Source organism: Lagopus muta, chromosome 16 (genome assembly GCF_023343835.1).
Source record: "Lagopus muta isolate bLagMut1 chromosome 16, bLagMut1 primary, whole genome shotgun sequence".
NCBI lineage: Eukaryota > Metazoa > Chordata > Aves > Galliformes > Phasianidae > Lagopus > Lagopus muta.
The window spans coordinates 9,579,653-9,594,260 of NC_064448.1; positions in this window are offsets into that span (position 1 = coordinate 9,579,653).

Here is a 14,608-nt window from a genome sequence, read left to right on the forward strand (position 1 = left end):
GAAGAAATACTCAGAAGATGTAATTGCTGTTTTTAGGTCAGCGTGGCATGGAGCAACTCAATATACACACGAATCAATGATCAGTCCTACTGCTCCAGGTTTGTTAGCGCTAATACTGTCTGCAGGGCTCTGATGTTCTAAGGATGAAGCTGTTTCAAATAAAAGGTACAAATGACATTTTTGCAAGGCTTTGAACTCAGAGCTAGGGATCTCAGGCCCTCCCAAGTGCAGACACAGTGATCTCCAGCTGTGCACCAGATGGAGACAAAAGGATAGCGGATGTTGACCTGCGATCTTGAGGTTATTGGAGCCAGCTGTATTAGTTGCTTGTGGAGTTAGGTGTCCCTGCTTGGGATTTGTCTCCACGACAGGAAACCGCTGGCTTGCCCAGCTCAGTAGGTAGAGCCCACCTGGGCTGTAATTGGCACTGTGTTGGGCCACTTGTCTGCTCTGATTCAGGCTGTGCTTATTGGTTCTTTCTTGATTGACATATTCAGTCCCAGTAGATTGTGCAAAACTTTGGCTGGCCCTTTCCACCTTCTGTAAGAATTCACTTTTAGCCGATACCTTCGTTTAATAAACTGCCAACAACAGGGTCTGTTGGTTGCTCCACATCATGTTACAGAGAAAGGGGAGAGATCCCAGTTATAAGACACTGGAAAAGTTCTAAGAATGCATGTTCTGCTAATGAGACCAGGCTGAAGGTATATGTGGGAGAGGAGAAGATGACTAATGGAGAATTTAATAGGTGGGGACCCACAGTGGAACAAGCCCTATAGCACTGAATGCACAGATTTCCTTATGTAAATACAGCATGACCAACATGTCACATCCTGTGGTTCAGAACTCTCATGTCAGAAGACAACCTGAGTGAGAATATACCTTGGACCTTCACGAACAGTGGGACTGTTTTAACAGCTAAGCCTGGAAATCACACATTAGCTACTGAGGCTAGGATGGTGGTGTAGCTACATTGTGATATTCAAGAGAATTGCTGCATTTCAGGTGGGAACTTGTTCAAGGACTCCTGAAATGAGTCCTGAAAGGACTCCTCCTGTTTCTACAGCATGGTGTTAGAGGCAGAGATTACACCGTGAGCAGTGATAAAGGGTATGACAAATCTGGAGCAGATCTTTCTCTTCCTAGTGTCCTCCCACTTGTCACCTGAGAAGAGGTGGACAGCCTCTTTGCTGCAGCCTCCTTTCAGGCAGCTGTAAACAATGAGTTCTCCATCAGCCTTCTTTTCTCTACAGTAAGCAGCCCCATTTCTCTCAGCTGCTCCTCATAATTCTCTTTTTCTAGTTCGTTCATTGTTCACAATTAGCTGCAGCTCTTGCAGTAGTGAATGGTCACTATGCTATGCAAACTTCAAAAGCAAAGGGAGTATGGGTCCAGTGAAAGCACACAGACATACCTGGAGCTGAAAGCTTCTGTTTGTGGTGTTTTAAATGAGTGGCTTCAAACTGTAATGTGGTTGCATTTTAAAAAGCTTTAATCTGATGGCTTTGCCTTGCTTTAGGACGTGTGAGCTTGTGAACGTGGGATTTGTTGGAAGATCCTGTAAGGCGTAAGCTAGGAAAGAAGGGATATAGCTAACAAACAGTGCTTGTCAGGAACTTGGTCTTTGCTAATGTAACTCCCTGACACCTTTCCCTGGGAATAACACAAAAGGAGGTTTAAAATAATAAAAAACCCCATGTGAAGCATCAGAACAACAGCACAGGAAATATGAGCTCAAATATGCAACCATGAGGGTTTGGGGATAATATGGGGTAAGTCTCCAGTACGTGGCCTACTGGATCACTGCACAGAGATTAGAAACAAAAAAGGGAAGAGGAAGGACTTTTGCATCACAAATTTAGCAACCCAACATCCTGATCCTCTCTCAGAGAAAGTCAAAATATCCTTGGCCACAATGGAAAGCCTGGAACCAACCCAGAGAGGTCTCTTAGAGCAGGGAATAGTACAGTGCGCATGCCAGCAGGGATCCAGTTTGGTATGCCATGAGAATAAATGGCAAAACTCACCAGCTAACTCAATTTTGTGTACTAATACTTCTTATTTAATTTATTATGTAGCAATTACACCTGTGTTAACGTTTGTATGAATAGGTTTTGGTATTAAATGGCATTATGCACCAAAAAACCCAGCTCTTGTTGCATAAATAAATGCTGGTAGCATTCTGACAGTGTTTGGGGCAGAGTGGTTCATTCAGTAAGTGTAGCGAATGCAAAACTTGCTCCACAACTAAGCAGAGAAGTGTCAGTGTGTACAACCACAGGTCAGCAGTAGTACGTTTTTCCAGTTCCCAAGGATTTCACAGTACCCATCTACATCATCCTTCCACCAACTGGCTGCAGGAAAACATACTGAAAGTTAACAAAAACCGTGTTTCATGTGGAGATGATCTAATGTTTCAAGCTCAAATAGAAGATAAAATGGCAACAAATCAAATGTTAGTTGTAATTATGGAAGAGGATACGAAGTGAGTTGGGAAGACATCCAGCTGGTGCAGACTAAAATAAAATGCCTGGGACGGGAAGACTTTCTTCAGAGGGGCTCCTCCAGAGACATGCGTGCACCTTCAGAGCAGCAGCAGTGCCTGAGGACTGCCTGAACCAGGTGGATCTGATCTGCGTGAGTCTTAAATCCTGCCATTCTTATGTCCTCAAAATTTTTCTCCTTTACAGAAACATCCCCAGTGATGCTTCAGCAGTGAGAACAACGCTGCCACTCAACTGAGGCAGCACCAGCGGTGCCAACGTGAACAGTGCATATGTGAACATGGCGAATATGGTTCAAAGCTGTTGTCTCAGCAAAAAGGCTGCAAACAAAGTGAGTTACTGGGGTATTATCTTGCAATTCCCCATCCAGGCTTCGTCTGGATAGTAGCAAAAACAACAACAACAACAAAAAAAAAAACAACAAACAAACAAACAAACAAAAAAAACAAAAAAAAAGAAATAAGTTATTGCAGATATGCTTTGCTTTACTAGATAATTCAATCCCCTCCCAGAAAGGTAAAACTCAAGGCTATTGTAGTATGAATAAGAGGAACAGAGAGTATCTGTGTTTAAGTTGTTGCATCATACCCTAAGTTTATGTTCACTTCCCTTTACATTATTTATGTTTCTTCAACAGCAACTTAATCCCATGCAGGCAAATAGAGAAGTCCTACCTGTTTCCAGGTAAAGATCCATGCTGGTGTCACTCAGCCCTATTTCAAATCCTTCAAACTTAGGAATACAAAAAGTCCTCAAAAGATCAAATATTCCTACCAACCTCAGAAATCACCTAAGAAAAGATTGAAGTGATAATCTAAAGCAGAGATATTAAACTACATAAGATTTTGCATAAATCTTAAAAATATCTTAAAATCAGTTTGGCTTAACGAATTCTTGCAGCCTAAACTATAAAGGCGGGCACACAACTTTCCTAATTCCTCCCCCTTCTCGATTTTGAGTGCATGAAACTGCAGGCACAACGTATTATATTTAAAATGATTTTTTTTTAAGTTCCTATTGCATACCTCATGCATGAGATTCTTAGATAAAGCCTCAATAAAAGCTGGCCAAAACTTGACTCAGCTCATGCCTTATTACTATCCCAGGGAAAACATACAGGGTCAGTACAAGCCATACCAGGTAGGACCTTAACCACCAGAGCCACTTCATTGGCTATAAACCCAGAGAGCCCTCGAGTAGCAGTGCATGGCTCCTGTCCTGCTGCCCACCCGAGGTGCCCTGGCTGCATTTTGACTCTGCACTGCACCATGAGTACAGCTTTTGCATGAAGTCTGCTCCTGCTCCACATCCATGCTAAAGAAAGGCAAGGCAGTTTGTTTCTACGACAGACATCTGGGGGAGAGAACTTTCCTTTAGAAGTTTTGAATATGCCCTGGCTCATTCCTGAGCCTAGACAGGATGGAGCACATGGAAAGCAGGACCGGTGCTGTTGAACTACAGTGCCAAGGCACTTCTATAAAATGCTAATGAGCAAAGAGTGCACTGGTCCAGCTTTAGACATTGATTTTTTCAGACTTCTAATGGGACCACAAATCAGGCGGGAAGTAATGCAAATTGGAAACAGAAATATTATTTTCACATCTCACACACATGAAGCAGCCAAGGCAGAGAAGAAACCAGATGGCAGGCTTTAAAAATTAGGTGTGGAGATGGGAAGCCCGCAGGAGATTAAGAGAGAAGATAAACCTTTGCAGCTGGACTTCTTTTCCCTGCTTTTGTTCCTGAGGTTCTAGAAATTTTTCCTCTTTCCTCTTCCCTTGCCAAGAATCCGTTCTATTCCTAATATGCCAGGCTTTATGTTTGTTACAGAAAAATGTGTCTAGTCCTCCCTTGTTCTTTTTAGTTCTCTTTCTCTCTTTTTTTCCCCCCCTTCCTCCATTTCTTTCTTTGTTTCTGCTTCCCCCTCAGAGAAAAAGTTTCCTCCTTATTTTTCTTTTATGTACAGATTCAGATTTCAGAAGCATGGCTGATATAATGCAGCAAAATAAACATTCAAGTACAATGAATACATCCACTCAGAGCCACAGACTCTTCACCTTCCCCAAATATTCACAAAAGTGTGAATGCTGGGGGTCATTTGCACTACATCACTGACCGGGATTAGCTGTTTTTTCTGATATGATTGTTGGAACTTCTTCCATAGGCACATTTGGCACTGCAGCTAAAGACATCTCAACGTGCTGTACCTCAACAAACGAAAATGAACTGTTTCACAGAGTCATTGCTGGCTGCTTAATGGTGATGCTCTGGGCCCTTCTTATATTCATCCTGAATGAATAAAAGCGCATGCATTTTGGATCAGCCTTATTTAACTGTGCCAACTGCACTAAAAATGAAACAGGAGGGATATTGTAAAATATTTTGTAAACATGGAGTTAAGGTTACTGCATCCTTTGTAGTTACCATGTCAGATACACAACATGCTGCCTTCGTTCCTTCCTCAATCCATCAGAAATGCTTATTTTTCATTATTTTGAAGTACGAGATTTAAAGCTGCACTGTGGGCAAACATACTGAATTTTAAGTACGTGTGAGCAGTTAACAGCAAACAACTTCCATGTAATGCTTAGGATACATCTTGGGTGGTGCACAGCTCTGGCACCAGCACGGCTCTGCGCGGTGTAGTGCTGTGGCCTGGTGTCCTGCCTCTTTCACGTTGCCGATGTCGATGTTTAATACACGATTCTGTTCTCAGTTCACTGACCACAACACCAGGGACAGAAAAAATGTCATTTTCTTAGCAGCCCCTAGAAGTAATTGACAGGACTTGCTATTGAGCATCACCTAATTTCCCTTGAAAGACTTGTCCAATGCACCCAATGGAGCACACAACTACAGCACCTCTCTTGAAAATCCCAGAGTGTCCGACAGTACCTCTGTGACGGCGACATGGAGCATCCAGGAGACAGCACAGATAGTGACAGTTCCTTATCCACAGGAACTGAGAAACACATAAGAGTTGGCAGGACGTAATTTGTGGCTACACAAAATACATCCAGCCCGGCACTGGGCTACTGACTGCCCAGCTCAGGCACCCACCGGGTCAGAGCGCCAGGAGGGCTGTGTTCGTGGGGCAGCCCTTTCTGGGACATGCAGATGTTCTGGTTACTCGTGTATGTATCCAGGCCTTCTCTGGATCCTCTTAAGCTCTCAACTATGATTTCATGACTACAGATTTCAAATTTAGCTCATTAAATAGTAAAGCACTTTTCTCATCCGTTTCAAATCTGTTGCCTTTCACATTTTTCTACCTCCCCTTGCTGTTTAATAGATGTATCCATACCAGTTTTCACAATAACAGTCATGAGACCTCATATATATTTTCTTCATGTTTCCACCTGTTCTTCTATACTGTTTATTGGAATTAAATTACCAGTAGAGCTGTACTCTGATATTTTATGTAATTAACATGTGAAAGACATTTCAGTGCTTGTGGAAAGTTTGTTATTTTCATCTCCTTGTGCATGTGTGTCATTTGCTGAGCTAAATATTTACATTGCTTTGAATAAAGAGAAAGTATTTTTAGTCATATATATATATTTTTATATAGCAAATTGCTCTATTTCCATGAAATCTTAGTAAACAGACCTTTGTTTTAGATTTTCCATTGAAGGAAATAGCCTGATTCAAATTACAGAGAACAGAATCCAGTTAAACAAGGAATGAAAATTGAAGACATTTGTGGGGGAAGATGTAACTGTGAGCAGTCACCAAAGAGTTTATCAGACTCCTTGATAGACCCGTCACTGTGAAGCCTTGGGAGTCTGAAGTGAGAGACAGAGAGCAAATGGCATTTGTTTGTGTCTAAAGGTATCTGTTTGTATGCACTGTTAGTCTTACCACATTAAGAAACCTTTCATCCCTTATCGCTGTTGTTTGGGAGAAGCTGGGCCAATTAACTGATTAGAGGGACAGGAATTTCTGGCTTGTAAGTGAATGGTACATAAGATGTATGTTGAACACAATGAAGAGGACGATTCTGAGAACGATTCTGATGCTACAAGAAACTGTGAGAGCTCTCTAACTCCACTGAGCGCCTGAACAGGGACCTGAAACTCAACCTGACTTGAAGACTGACCGGTCCAGAGCTGAGAGAAGAGTGGGTGCGCTGAGAGAAGCACCACAACCTTAGGGTTCGTCGTCCCCGACAGCTCTGATTGCCTTTTGCTGGACGAAGGCAGGCCACTGCATTACCATGGGGAACAATATGAGCTCAGAACAAAAGAACGTCCTAGTTGCTTTTCAAATTATTCTTAAAAAATGGGAAAAGACGGTGCCCGCTGACGTTTTACAGCAGATGCTTGTATGGGCAGCCAAGAGTGACCCCTCGATCACAAATCAGACTATTTACGATTCTGAAGTACGGGACCGTGTCGGGGTGAAGCCATGGGACTCTGCTACTGAGGGTGATAAGAGCGTCCATGTAGCTTCAGACTTGGAGAAAGATCTTGGAAGTGCTGAAGAGCCACTTAAGATCGCAATCTGACAGCCCCACTCTGCCCGAGGGCAAGGGAGCAGCTGGTTGCTCTACAGATCAGCCCGCAATGCCATCGGATGGGGTTCTTGCTGCCTCCCTGCCCGAGGATCCCGGCGGCCCTTTTGATCCTGCGTAGACCCTGTAGAAGAGACGGATTTGTCCCCTCCTGAACCCATGCGCAACTGTTAGGAGGGAGGCTAGGAAAGCTGGAAAGACAGATAGGTTGGAAGTTTTCCCTGTTATCGTAGCTGCAGATCAAGAGCCCTGGTGGGAAGCGTTACTGCATGGTGTCCTGCAAGACTTGGGATGCACGGTCACACCCGTGCCCCCATGTGAAGTACTGGCAGGCATTTGTATTGCTCAACTAATTTATTCTCAGGCACAGCCAGTGCCAGTCCTGTCCCCACCCCCTACCCTCCCCCCCCCCTTAACATGGGCTGCTGCAGGGTTTGGATCAACGGGGACCCCCACACAGAAGTTTGACGTTTCAGGAATTCTAACATTTGACTTAAGAGACTGTTTTATTTTCCACCATCTCTCTGGACCTCCACGATGCTCCTAGGTTTGCTTTTTCGTCCTCTCTGCAAAGCATCAACACCAGCCCAGCAGCATCATTGGACAGTATAACCTCAGGGCATGAAAAGCAGCCCTACAATCTGTACAGATAATGGCCTGGGATATGTATCCCAGAAAGTATGACAATATTACAAGATAAGCCATAGTTGAGCACACCCATAGCATCATTAAAACTATGCTATTTAAGCAAAACAGAAGGAATGGAGAATGCACTTCCAGTAGGAAGGCTTGCTAAAACTACACATGTATTGAACTTTTAAAATCAGGGATGTGAATACAGAGGAAAACCAGTAGCCCTTATTTCATTTCTGTTAATTAGGAAAGAGTGAATATTAATGGAAAAACCATGATACTAGTAAAGAATCCGGAATCAGGTGAAGGGGAAGGTTCATTCCCACTGATAACTTAGGGGAGAGGAAGAATCCTTAGGATAAACTGTACTGCTTATTGTCACTCTCTTTGTGGTTGTTAAATGATTTTGGCATATGAAAGTGTAAATGTAAATGGCATACGGGAATGTAATTATTAATGGTATATGGAAGTGAAGTTGTTAGCAGTATACAGAAGTGTAAACACTAATTCTGTGTGGAAGTGGAATTATGAATGGTACATGGAAGCGTAATTGAGGGGACAAAAAATGGAATTGTGAAAAATAAACGAGAGGTGGGGCTGGCAGGGTCCAGGAGGGTTCTGCCCTCATTGAACAGAAAAGCAGTTGGTGCAAAAGGTGGCGCTGGATTTGGTAACAGATGCAATAACTGTTTATTAGTTAAGGGTGGAGAAAATTAAGCTAATTAAGCTAAATTAAGCTAAATTACAGCAACGTGTGGAATTTGTAGCAAGCCAAAGCAAAATTTGGTGTTCTTACTCCAGTAAGTGATGAATTTGTAACCATAAGGGAAACCACTGGCAAAAGTGAGGAGGTTTGCTTTGTTGACCATTTACAGTCTAGTATAGGTAAGCATGTAGGTGTACACAAATTTTTATACATGCCAAATTCATCAAAACTTTACTACCTGTAGATGATTTTTGTAACAGTAGTAGGAGCTACTGGTCAACAAGAAAAAGCTCGTGAATTAAATAAAAAATGAAGCTAGAAATGAAGCTAGGTAAAGCAAGAAACAGCAGACTTGTTTACACCTTTTAAAAAGCCTATCAGTTAGAAGAAAATATGTCAATGTCTGAAGAACCATTTGCTTTTGAAATCTTTCATTGCAAACAAATGAAAATTTTCTTCAAATTCAAAAGGATGAATTGAGCGTTCTTTTAATCATAAATGAAAAACTGTCCAGAAACCTGATGGAGTTTTCTGTGATTTTTCAGAGAAGACATCCAAACTTCATAGCTCCTGCTGCAATGTGAAAATGTGGAATGGGCAGACACACTCTGTTGTAATATTCGTGATCAGTTTGACTATTTTATTTGCATATATAAATACTGAAAGGAAAAGTATGCACCACCGTTGATTTATTTCTTTCCTCCTTGGTAGATAGTCTGAACATTTTTTAGTTCTTCAGTGTAAACATCTCAATGTGATGAACGTATTTTCAGTGTGGAGTGGCAGACAAAGCTGTTTCTTAGCCCTTCGCTTTGAGGACCCAGGGACAGGCATCTGAAAAACAGCACATGGCACTTAGTGAGAAAAATAAACTTTGCTAGAGAGTAACAAGATAATCTCATAAATAAAATTTTGCATGAGTGCTTACAGATGTGGTATGTGACATCAAATAATTTCAAGACAGAGGACTATCTGCCTTCCCAACCTCTGTTTTCTCTGGAATGCTGACAGTCCTATTCCTGACTTTCTCTCACTATAGAGTTTCAAGAGTGCTTTTTTCAATCTTTCTTTGCAAGCCTTCCTTTTGAAGGCTGAAAGAGCCATTATTCGTCAAAGAAAAACAACATTATTTGTCTAGAGTAGATGTGTCATCTTCTACCCCTCTCACCTTTCACCTTACAGGTGATCCTGCTTTTTCTCCTTTAAAATAGTGCTGGAGCTACCGCTGTGTGCTAGGAGGTGCTTGATCCTATTTAATATTAGAGATTATAATAATGTATTATAATAAAATCTCTTCTTGTTATGTTCTACTTAAGATGAAATACTATGGAAGGTCAACTTGGCCAATTTCAGGAGGGAAACGTAGATATGTTGAGAATGCAGCCTCGACCACATTGACCTGGGGAAATGGAAGGTTTGATGAGGAGTTACAGTTGTTGAGGTTTACGGATTAAAGCATTTGGAACAATTCAACAATTCCTCCAGGAACACAGCCTCAGTGGAGCAATGTGTGCAAAAGTGGCATGAGGTCAGTAGGAAATCCTACAGAAATTGGATACAGTGGGAGGGAATAGAGCAGGCTCAAGCTGAACCATGCACCTGGACGAATACTTTGTTGGCTAAAGATCTGTTACTTGTCTCCTGAATTGGGTCAGATTCATTTCCAAAGCCTGTTGTTCACTCCCAGTGCATTTCATGCATGTTTTGCTGCATGTTTTGTCTTCTGATCTTGGAAATAGGTGCCTCGGATTCCCATGGAGGTGGACAGTAGTGGCTAAGAACATTGCAAAACTCAGCAATCCTGGCTTTGTACTGCAGTATTCACATGATAAGTTTGGCATGCAGTGCCCATTGTACTCCAAGCCTTGCTCATGTAACCAATAGTAAATGGACATCTACTTCATCATAACTGTACACACATGTGAGTGTTGTGAATGCATGAATGTAACTAATCCTTAAATAATGAAAGAAGCACTGAGCTAAGGCCTTGTTTGAGAAAATCTGTAATAATAAGATGTTCTTTTCTTGCAGAGGGGACATTCTGCCTGGGAGAGGTCTTCTCATCAGCCAGAGAAATAGTAAAAAGCAAAGCCAAAGGCAAAGAAGTTTTGTTCTGTTTATTGCTCTGTTTTCTTGTTCTACTTTTGAGATGTGATTTGCGCAGACAGCAGATTGTTATGGAGGGTTCCAGGGTCTGTTGTGGAGTGGCCAGGCATGAGAGCATTGTGATGTCCTCTGTGAAAGGTTAGCTGCAAACCATCGTGAGTAATCTATGTGACTGCATCTCTGTTCCTAGTTCAAATTCCAAGTGAGTAAATCACAGCGTTTCTTGAAAAATCAATGAGCTACTTTCTGTTTCCCCATCATTCCTGGCCTGCAGGGGACCTCCTGGCAAGGGAGATTGAGAGATTGAGCAACTAAGACTTTCAATTTGAGCTTTGGTTTTGGTTTGCTTTGAGGGAAGGTTGAAGCTGACATCCTGAGAGTGTCTCTGTTTAGTGGGTGTTGAAACTTATTGTTCTGCCCTTGGGTGCATTTCTGGGAAGAATATTGCTGTTGTTTGTTTTGCCGTCTTAAGTGCTTCTTGATAAAAACCATAGCGGAGAAAATCAGTGTCAGTGATGGAAACACAAAATGAGAGGAAAGAGTAAACAGACACATGTGGCAAGATGTACAGGTTCCAACTAAATGACAGACTGGGCAAACTATCCTAAAGCTTGAATTTTATTCCTGCACAAGTTCTATGGAAGATGCAACTCTGCAGTGGTCTGCTTTACTCTGACTGCTTAGAGGAAAAAAGATTATTTCAATTCTTAACAGCATGCAGGTTCTTTGGAAGAACCTAAGATGTACAGTGTGAAAACATAGCAGAGCTTCTGGAAATGTTGAGTTGCTACCACAGCATTGTAAGGAAACCAGATGAGTTTCATCTCAAAACAAACCACATCCTTCTTGCTCTTCTTCTTTTTTTCTTTTTCTGTGTAGGTGCAGGTCAGTTGCGAGTTGAATTCTTAAATCAGAAAAATGCTGCTTGTTAATAAGTGCAAAATAAACCAGCACTAGAAAATGGTGAAAGGAATTGAGCCCTCATGGTGAGGGCTGAGCTGCGGAGATAAACCAAAGTGGTTCGTGCCTGTCAGGAGCTGGAGTCTGATTTTCTCCACTTCTGTGCACAAACTTGTGGTGAGCAACTTTGACTCCAAATAACCTGAAGAATGGCAAACCCCAAGTCAGAGAGAAGTGTAAACCAGAAGAAAATGTTACTCAGTGTTTGCCCAAGAGATAAAGGGGTCATAAAAGGAAGGTAGCAGCGTCCTCTGTCACTGGGAAGGCCACTGTGGATTTCCACACAGGCAGAAAATGTCTCTTGTGTTGGAAAAACAGATGCCTGAACAGCAGAGGCAGAGGGGATGAAAACAGCAGAATTGGAGCTGGTTACCAGCTGCTTTCCTGAAAGGCAGACAGCAGGAGAGAGTCTGTAAATCTGCCATCTCTAAGGAGATCAGTTCCCAAATAAAGAGATGCAGAGAGAAAATGGTCAAAAAGAATGGAATCTCTCAAACCGTATTTTCTCCAAGAATAACAGCCTGATCTGTTAAGGTGCCTATTTAAAATACTGCAATTTGGGGTATTTCAAAGAGCCCTGAATCAAATGCTGCACCTAGTGAAAGTGGTGGCTAAATTTCATAACTGTGTAACCTACTAACAACTGAGACAAAGGCTTAATGAAAACGTGGAGATGGAAAATGTTTGGAAAGTTGTAGATGTTGCTTTAGCAGCAGTAAGCATCCTTTGTGTATTTGTTTGTTTTGTTTTTGGTCTCAGGACTTGGTTTCCCTGCAGAATTGGTTGAACTAGTTAAGTTTGGCAAGCAAGCTATCCCAAAGTGTTCATCACCCCATCTCAGTGACTGACCTGTGCATGCTCTTTACCCATGGCAAGTGCTGCTTCTCTTCATCCCTCAGCACAGAGAGTCTTGCTGAAGCGTCACTGTGCCTTTATCATTGGTTAAATTAAACACTTAAAGCAGAGAGTCACAGCAATTTATACGTGTGGTCTACTGAACAGTAGCTTAGCAGATGTGTCAGCTTGATACCCTACCCAAAATTACCGGTGTCTGGCTTCCCAGTGTAAATGCATTTCATGTTACGCTGCTATCCACAAAAGCACTCCCTGAAACTTCTGTACATTACAACACCTATTAAGGACACAGACAAAAAAGAGGACACGTTGAGACAGAAAAAGGCAGTGCTTCATTCGTGGTGCAGATAACTACTGACCTTCATGGTTTGCTGATGACTCTGATTACAGATCATCAGCAGAACTTGTTATTGCAAGCACCCTGTTTGAATTAACTCAGTCATAGGAAAAGATACAAAGGTGAGTGTTGCACTGATGTGATCCTATTCCAGGCAAAAACATTGCTTTGGAAATAGGCCAGGCTTCTGCCTTTCACAGGATCACAGAATTGTAGGGGTTGGAGGGGACTTATGGAGATCAAGTCCAGCCCCCCTGTTAAAGCAGGTTCCCTACAAGAGGTCGCATCTGATGTCATCAGTAATTTAACAATATTGGAAAAATACTGACCAGTTTTCCTTAGCAGCTTTTTTTGTGTGGCCAAAGATGTTACCAAAATGAAGTGTAAACATTTATTTGACAAAAAAAACTAGGTACTGGTTTCTTTACCTGATGATGACTACCACTTGCTGGGAGTTCTCATGGCTGTCCTGTAGCTACGTAAAAGAATTGCAATTTTTCGCATGGAAGAACTAAAATTGGTGTTAAATGTGTAGAAAGGAGCTACATTTTTAAGAACAAATGCTATCAGTTTACCTTTTAGAGAGCATTTGTTTCCTGCCTGCAAACTGAAGTTCTCTGGGGAGCTGTGTGATTCAGGACACAACCTCTACTCTCATTTCAGATTCAGGTTTCTTGCAACAAGATGGCCTTCATTAAGAAACCTTCAATTTTGTGATGTCAGAATACTTCTTCCAGACTTTAGAGGAAAAATCGTTGTTGCCTGTTCACAGAGTGTGACTTGATTCACATCTCCTAGACTTCACAGTATGGTGCAAAAACGCAATTATCTGAACTCTTTTCCTGCTAAGGCCAGGAGGAACAAGCAGACTGCAGGACAGCTTTGGGCTGAACAGGAGCTGGGGTAGCTGCATGCAGAGCCCTGGGAATGACCGAGGGCTGTATTAGCACAGCGACAGTCTCAGCTTCTGCAAAACATTCCCTTGAGCTGCAGCTCTGCAATGCACCCGTCAGTTCAGCTTACAAACAGCACCTAAGGATTCATGTCTGTGGATCAGACCTGACAGACGCACATGGCTGAAAGCACAGAAAGCATCTCCAAAGAGAAAATGGTCAGAACGACACTGCAGCTTTATTCCTCCATCTCTCAGGGCAGGAATTGTCTTCCTACATGTTTGCAGAGATCATGCTGTGAAAAAGCCATGATCAAGAGGAAATCGATGTTATGCGTAGCAGCCCTGTATGGGTTGTTACACATGGATGCAGCTTTTTACTGTGGTTTGGTTTGTTCACATAGAAGTCATAAATTTAGTCATGAAACAGAAGAGTCAATTTTCTTCTAGAAAAAAGGGAGTTATAACAATAGACAGTGAATTTTCTGCCCTCCTGACAACATTATTATATAACTTCGGGGCTAAAGACGCTGCCTGCAAAAGCCAATAGCCTCGAGTTAATTTTTTTGTGAGATCTTTCAGCAAATCAGGGATCCCCAGCTCAGTTACAGAGCTACAGCAAAATTGGTGTTAGCCTCATCCACCTGAACTGTGGTGACAACTGCTACCAAGCTTAGAAGACCATGGAGGCAGGCTCCTGAAGGGAGGCACAAACCCTCTGTGGTGGAGACTCACTGGTGTGTCTGTGAGCAGCAGGGAAGCGTGGAACATCGGGATCCCTGGGCTCTCCAACCTGTGGTTGGGAACAATGTGCAATCAGGGCAGAACAGCGGCTGGAAAAATAATGTCAGTGGTGACAAAACAGTGGTGACAGTGTGTGTGTTCTGCAGTGGAATGAGGCTGAGGAGAAACAGTCCAAGACAGTTTAGTGCACTCTGTACGTTTTGTGGTGGAAAGGGATATCACAGAACCATAGAACATCTTGGGTTGGAAGGGACCTTAACGATCATCGAGCTCCAAACCCAAAATGGGCTGGTTGCCCCCCATGAAATCAGGTTGCCAACCCATGGCCTCAGGCACCTGCAGGGATGAGGCACCCACA